The sequence below is a fragment of the Triticum dicoccoides genome, chromosome 3A, assembly GCF_002162155.2.
Source record: "Triticum dicoccoides isolate Atlit2015 ecotype Zavitan chromosome 3A, WEW_v2.0, whole genome shotgun sequence".
NCBI classification, from domain to species: domain Eukaryota; kingdom Viridiplantae; phylum Streptophyta; class Magnoliopsida; order Poales; family Poaceae; genus Triticum; species Triticum dicoccoides.
In genome coordinates, this window is record NC_041384.1 from 629,255,823 (window position 1) to 629,262,763 (window position 6,941).

The window sequence follows — 6,941 nt, forward strand, 5'->3', positions numbered from 1 at the left end:
AGGAGGAGAAGGGAGGGGCGGTGGGAGGAGGGCGGGTGGAGGAGGAGGGGGAAGAGGGAGTACCTCGGCGAGGAGCAGCGCGGCGGTGGCGGACGACGGGTTCGGCGCGGGCGAGAGCGAGTGAGAGGGAGAGAGTGAGTGAGAGGTTTCAGTGAACCGCTCTAGGATAAGATAAGTAAGTAGTAGCGCGTTTCAGAGAAACGCATGATGACCCACAAGTATAGGGGATCTATCATAGTCCTTTCGATAAGTAAGAGTGTCGAACCCAACGAGGAGCAGAAGGAAATGACAAGCGATTTTCAGTAAGGTATTCTCTGCAAGCACTGAAATTGTAGGTAACAGATAGTTTTGTGATAAGATAATTTGTAACGGGTAACAAGCAATGAAAGTAAATAAGGTGCAGCAAGGTGGCCCAATCCTTTTTGTAGCAAAGGACAAGCCTGGACAAATTCTTATAATGAGAAAAGCACTCCCGAGGATGTAACAGCCTGGTTTTTGGCCCTTTCCTTTTTTCTTTTGGTTTATTTGGTTTTTGCTCTGTTTTTCTTTTTGGAGTGGTTCTGCGGCCTTGCCACCTGGGAAATCATCCTCATTTCCCCTCCCAAGTGGCTCATCATTCTCAAAACCTTGCCAAGATCATGTCACTTCACTTCTTGACCAAACCCTAAACTCTTTTTCTAGGGAAAATTCCTTTTTCATTAAAGGAATAACCCTATCCGCCCTAGGTTGTGAAGCAACATATATTTCTGTCCATCCAAAAATCCCCAAATAATTCTCATAATTCCTTTGGGTCATATTAGCTCAAATATGCCCAAAGATTTCCTTGGCCAGTTCAAAAATAATTCCTCAATATTCCTTTTTCTATTCTGCCCTTACTGGCACTTTGTGAAGGAAGTGTCATTTATATTTTTCCTAGTGGCACTTTGTGAAGGACTGCCTTGGTTGGGCATATGAATACATTCACCAGTGTCATAAATCTAAGGAGGAAATCTTAGTAATAAAACTGGATTTTGAGAAGGCTTTTGATACAATTGAGCATGATGCAATCATTGATATTTTTAGAGCTAAAGGATTTGGAGAGAAGTGGATTTCCTGGATGGAAGCTTTGTTCACAACTGCATCCTCTTCTGTACTATTCAATGGAGTTCCTGGGAAAAGAATTTACATAAGGAGGGGAGTAAGACAAGGAGACCCTTATTCTCCTTTAATTTTTGTGTTGGTTGCTGATTTGCTACAATCCATCCTTAATAAAGCCATGAGATTAAACCTGATCGCTACTCCTCTGCAAGTAAACTCATGTCCTCACTTCCCAATTGTGCAATATGCAAATGACACCTTAGTGGTTATGCAAACTGATTCTAGGAAGTTGTTCTGCTTAAAAGCACTTCTGAATACTTTTGCCACAGCAACTGGGCTAAAAGTTAATTATGGGAAGTCCATCATGGTACCCTTGAATATTGCTGAAGACAGGGTAGAAATTTATACAAACACCTTGCAGTGCGCTAGAGGGCAATTCTCATTTACCTACCTTGGTATGCCCTTGGGAATTTACAAACCAAGTGTTGAGCAATGTCTACCCCTAGTTAACAGGATTGCAAAAAGTGTGGCTGGTATCTCTATCTTCATGACCCAAGCTGGAAAATTACTGTTGGTCAAGTCAGTGATGACTTCTTTATCAGTCTTCTTCATGTGCTGTTTGGACATTCATGTTACAATAAAAAAGCAGATCATCAAATACCTGAGACACTGTCTTTGGAGAGGACCTGATATGGAGGACAAAAGGCCTGCCTTGGTGGCATGGACCATAGTGTGCAGACCAAAAGACCAGGGAGGCTTAGGTGTTCTAGATATCTTTACACATAATAAAACCCTGCTCATGAAAAATCTTCACAAATTCTTCAACAGACATGGTATTCCCTGGGTCAACTTGATCTGGGAAACATACTATAATGATGGAAAATTACCAGGGGACAACATGATTGGATCATTCTGGTGGAAGTCCAACTTAGCCCTCATTGATCAGTACAAAGCTATTGCTAGATGTAATGTGGGAGATGGTGTTAGTGCTTTCTTTTGGGATGATCTATGGAGCCAAGCAATACTTAAACACCAATTTCCTCACCTGTTCTCTTTTGTCAGAAACCCCCAGCTGAATATTCAACAAGTATTGCAGACTGAGTACCTGCAGGATTTATTCTTCCTCCCCTTGACAACTGAGGCCTATGAGGAATTCTTACAAATGGAAGACATTTGTATAGCCATGAGACAATCTGAACATTTAGACTCTTTAGACACTTGGAGTTACATTTGGGGGACTGAGCACTATTCCTCCATCAAAGCATATAAAGTCTTAATTGGTCACAAACAGACACCCCCACACTTCAACTAGATCTGGCAGAGTTCATGCCAACCAAAGCATAAAGTTTTTTTCTGGCAACTTCTTCATGATCGAGTTAACACCAAAAACTTACTTAGAAGGAAGAATTTTGTGTTGGAAGATTACAATTGTGCTGTTGGAGGCTGTCAACTAGAAGAAACACTGCACCATCTCTTTTGGGGCTGTCCATTTGTTCAACAATGCTGGGACTTCATTTGTCCAACAAGAGCTCCAAACCTGTCTGTGTTAGAAGCATTCCAAGACCTCAAAGAAAAGCTAAGGTACCCATTTTACATGGAGATAATCATTCTTGGAGCTTGGGCCATTTGGATCACCAGAAACAATAAATTTTTTGAAAATATTGCACCTTCTTTCCAAGGGTGGAAGTTCATATTTCTGGAGGAAATGAAGCTTCTCAAATATAGAATGAGGAAGAAGCATGAGAGACAATTTTCAGCTTGGCTTGATAGCTTGTTGTAATTATTTTGTTCTTAGGCTAGTTGGTTGTTTAGTTTTTTATTTCTTCTTTTTCTTTCTTCTTTTGTTTCGTAGTTTTTTTAGGTCTTTAGTCTTCTGGTTCCTTGGGCTTACCTCAAGCCTTCCAGACAGCTTGTTCTCTGCGTTTTTATTAATAAAAATTGCAGTGGGGTTTTACCCTACTGTTTATAGTAAAAAAAGTGGCTCCCAACCTTTTTGGGCATGCTTATATGTCCAAATAATTGCCTCATGCACAAGTTCAACTTTATTTGCCTAGCCAAACGTCCTCAGGGATTTTTCAAAGTTTCTGTCAAACAGAAGGCTTTGTGAAGCAAGTGCCATTTTGGCTTGTCCATTTGGCATGAGCTTTTTACAGCATCTTCATATGACCAAATGACCCTGCCTTGCCCAATCTTAGCCCAAGTTGCTACTCTCTGTGAGAGCATCATCATGATCTTCATTTCTGGACCAAAAATGCAGTTGTGAAGCAACCATATTAATTCTTGGTCCATTTGTCCTCAAAACCCCCAGGATCATAGTCCTTCGATAGATAAACCCCCCAGACATAACACTTGACACATAGCATCTCTCTGTTGATCACACTTAGTTGATAAAGTTTACTGCAGTAAAATTCAGAGCTCACTTACCATTTAACCATAGCTCCCCAGATGAAGCCAATGCCTCATAAATGCTCTATCTTGGAAGGACTATCAGCTAGACAACATTTTGGGTGCTGTAGAGCATTGAATGCCCCTGTTCACGTGGGGACTACGACGTTGGCAAGCCTGTGCGCGCGCTTTGTGCGCAGTGGCCGCGTCCAGCGTGCCATTTCTACTTCGTCCGCTCCCCACTCGTCGTCTTCGCGCTCGTAAGCATGTCCCTTGGCTTCCTCTCGTCGTCGCCGTTCCCCTGGACCCCTCTCCCCCTCCGGCAGCTTCCTCACCGACGCAAACCACCGCGTGCCCACGGGCGTACAGTGGCGTTTGACTCGGTTTGTCGCCGTTGTCTTCCTCCTTGCGCTCCTTTGGCCTCCTCCTTCCCGTGATCTCTCCCCTGTGCCTCCCTTGTCGCCCGCCTCCGAGCTCATGCGTGTGCGCACGCGTCCGCGGTGCCGGCCACGCATCCGCGGCGACGACAGCGCGGCACACACCTCCCTTGCCTATATAAGGCCACCCCGTCCCCGTTTCTCCTCACCGTTGGCCTGCCCCGCATCCTAGAAGCCTTCCCGAGCATCCCCGGAGCTCGAGCACCTCCCTTTCCTCCCCCATGGCCGTCGTGCCCGCCTCGGCCTCGGCCTAAATTCGCTCAACGCCGAGCTCCTCCCTCCCTCTCTCCACCACCAGAGACCTCCATCCTCACCCTGGAGCCACCCCAACACCTCTCCTCCTCCTCCCGTGGTTGTTTGCCACAAACTCCCCGGAGGCCAAAGCTCTCCTCCGCCGCGGCTCCCTGTTCTGTCTGCTTCACTGTTCTACGGCGTGGGAAGATCCCTCAGTCGGGTGCGGCTCATCTCCCCGAGCTCGTCGGTGTGCTGCACGGCTCGAGGGATGGCCGGAGTCAGCCGGGCGAGCGCCGGCGCCGGCGACCTCTCCTCTGCCTTGCGCGCGCCGTCGAGGAAAGAAGAAGGAGGAGCAGGAGGAGGGCGTTGACCAAGTGCGTGGGTCCCGCGGCCCCACCAGTCAGCGAGATAAGCCCCGGCCCCGCCCTTGCTGACGTGGATTAGTGGAAACGTATTCCACGGAATACATTTTCGCTGATCGAAAGCGTATTTCTAGTTTTGTGCCTCTGCCTTATCCACTCAGGGACTTGTTTGTGATGATTTTTTTATAGAAAAGACCCTGATCTTCTACGCCTCATAACTCCGCAACCGTAACTCCAAATAAGGTGATTCCAAAACCTACTCGTATCATCGAGCTCTTTCTGTTGGTTCCATTTTCACTAGGTGGTCCCATAGTGAAAATGACCTTTTTGCCCTTGCACGTAAACAGCCCCTCCGGGAGAGGACTGTTTCTGGCGAGTCTTTCCGCGGCTTCACCGCACTTCTCCCCGGTGCCTTCTTTACCCCAAGGCAAGCCACACCCTCCATTTGCATCACTGTAATGCAGTGACATGGTTTAACCTATTTGAACCTGTTTAAAATATTGCTTTAGCTACATGACTCTGTGCATGTCATTTTCTTAGAGTATTATTTTGATCTTGCTGTTGCCATGCTATTGTTTGGATTACTAGGAGTAATGATTGCAGTTGACGAGTATCAAGTTGCTATTGGAGTATTAGTGGTTGCTATTATGATTGTTTTCATGATGATATATGTTCTTATATTTTTGAGTATTACTTTGGATGACATGCTGCCTCTAGATTATTAGTGGTTAGTATGATTAACTTCATGATGATAGTTGATGTTCTGTTGCTTGGAGTATTATTTTCGGAGATGATGTTTACATGTGGATCTTAGTTGGATAGCTTGTTCTTGCATATTGGAGTAGTAGTAGTATTGTTTTCAGATTCATCATGATAGTAGTGTTAGGCTATCCTCGAAGTATTTTGGTATGATGATATTATGCTTGGATTATTTGTTGGATATTGCTATGACTTGGATTATAGTTTGATAGTTGATATCGAAGTATCATTTATCACAGTTATATTTTGGGGTTAAATTCTGTCATTAAGTTGGTCAGGTGCCACTGAACCGGGCTTTCTCCAGTGCAACCACATTTGCCTTTATGGGAAGGCCCTAATGCGATGCTATTTCCGTGTCTCTCGCCAGTGCCTCCAACGAGGGAAGGTTATGGGGCCACCCAGGACTAGCCCAGTGGGGAGTGAGTCGGAGTGGCCGGGAGAGTGTCATGGCAGTAGATCGGGTTTGTCGGAACGTCGTTGGTCCACCCGAATGGGAGTGCGAGGCCATGGGTTCCATGGTGTGGGTACAGTGCGCTACCTCTGCAGAGTGTGTTTGTTTAAACTATCGATAGCCGTGTCCTCGGTCATGGGCATGGGTTCGTACTAGGTCACACCATGACGGAATGACTTATAGGTGATTTATATGTGATATTTTGAGCAGTACAGATTGGCAGGATGTTGTTGATGTTGGGGACCAAGTGTTGGTCATGGTAGTGATCGCCGGAAAGACCATCGTTTGAGACCAAGTGTTGGTCATGGTAGTGATCGCCGGGAAGATCACCGTTTGAGGCCAAGTGTTGGTTATGGTTGTGATCGCCGGAAAGATCACCGTTTGGTTACAAGGTAACCCGATCCAAGACTATGAGGTTGGTCTGTTTGTGATCCGTGAATGATCACCGATTGGTTTTGATCACGAGGTGATCGAGATGGTATATTGCTTGGCCGGTTAGCCAAGAGAGATATGGTTACACTACAAAAAAAGACACATCCGTGACATTTTGGGCCGAACGAATTTTTTTTCTGTCATACATATGACACTTCTATGACGATAAACAAAACCCGGTATCATCATAGATGTGGTGGGCTCCTACTTCTATGACAAAAAATCATGACAGAAAATGGGCTTTTCGTCCTGGGCGGGCCGTAGACGCAGTTGCATGACATTCTTTGGGCCGTCCATGACGGAAAAAACCGTGGTAGAAGCGAGGGGGAGGAAAATTTTAGGGAGTTGCCGGTTACGGTGAGAGGTCGGGGGCCGAGCGATGCGCATTTCTCTCGTACACGTACGCGCTGTGTGCGAGGCGTTGGGCTCTAACTGAACCCGAGCGATTGCACTGCAGGATACGTGTTACTGAACTCGAGCGATCGATCGATGGTTGTTAACTGAACCCGATCGAGCGATTCCTTCGCTACTGCTGCTAACTGAAGCCGATCGATTGGATGAACAGTGAGCGTTGCGGGGGGAGGGGGGTTGGATGAACAGTGAGCGGTGGTGTTGCCTCTAGATGAACATGACCCCGTGGTGTGGAGGGCTGGATGAACAGTAGACGGTGGAGGGGTGGCCGTGGTGGGGTGGTTGAACAGGACCCCGTGGTGTGGAGGGCTGGATGAACAGTAGACGGTGGAGGGGTGCCCGTGGAGGGGTGGTTGAACAGTAGCAGGTGGAGTAGCGCGCGGTGGAGGCTGG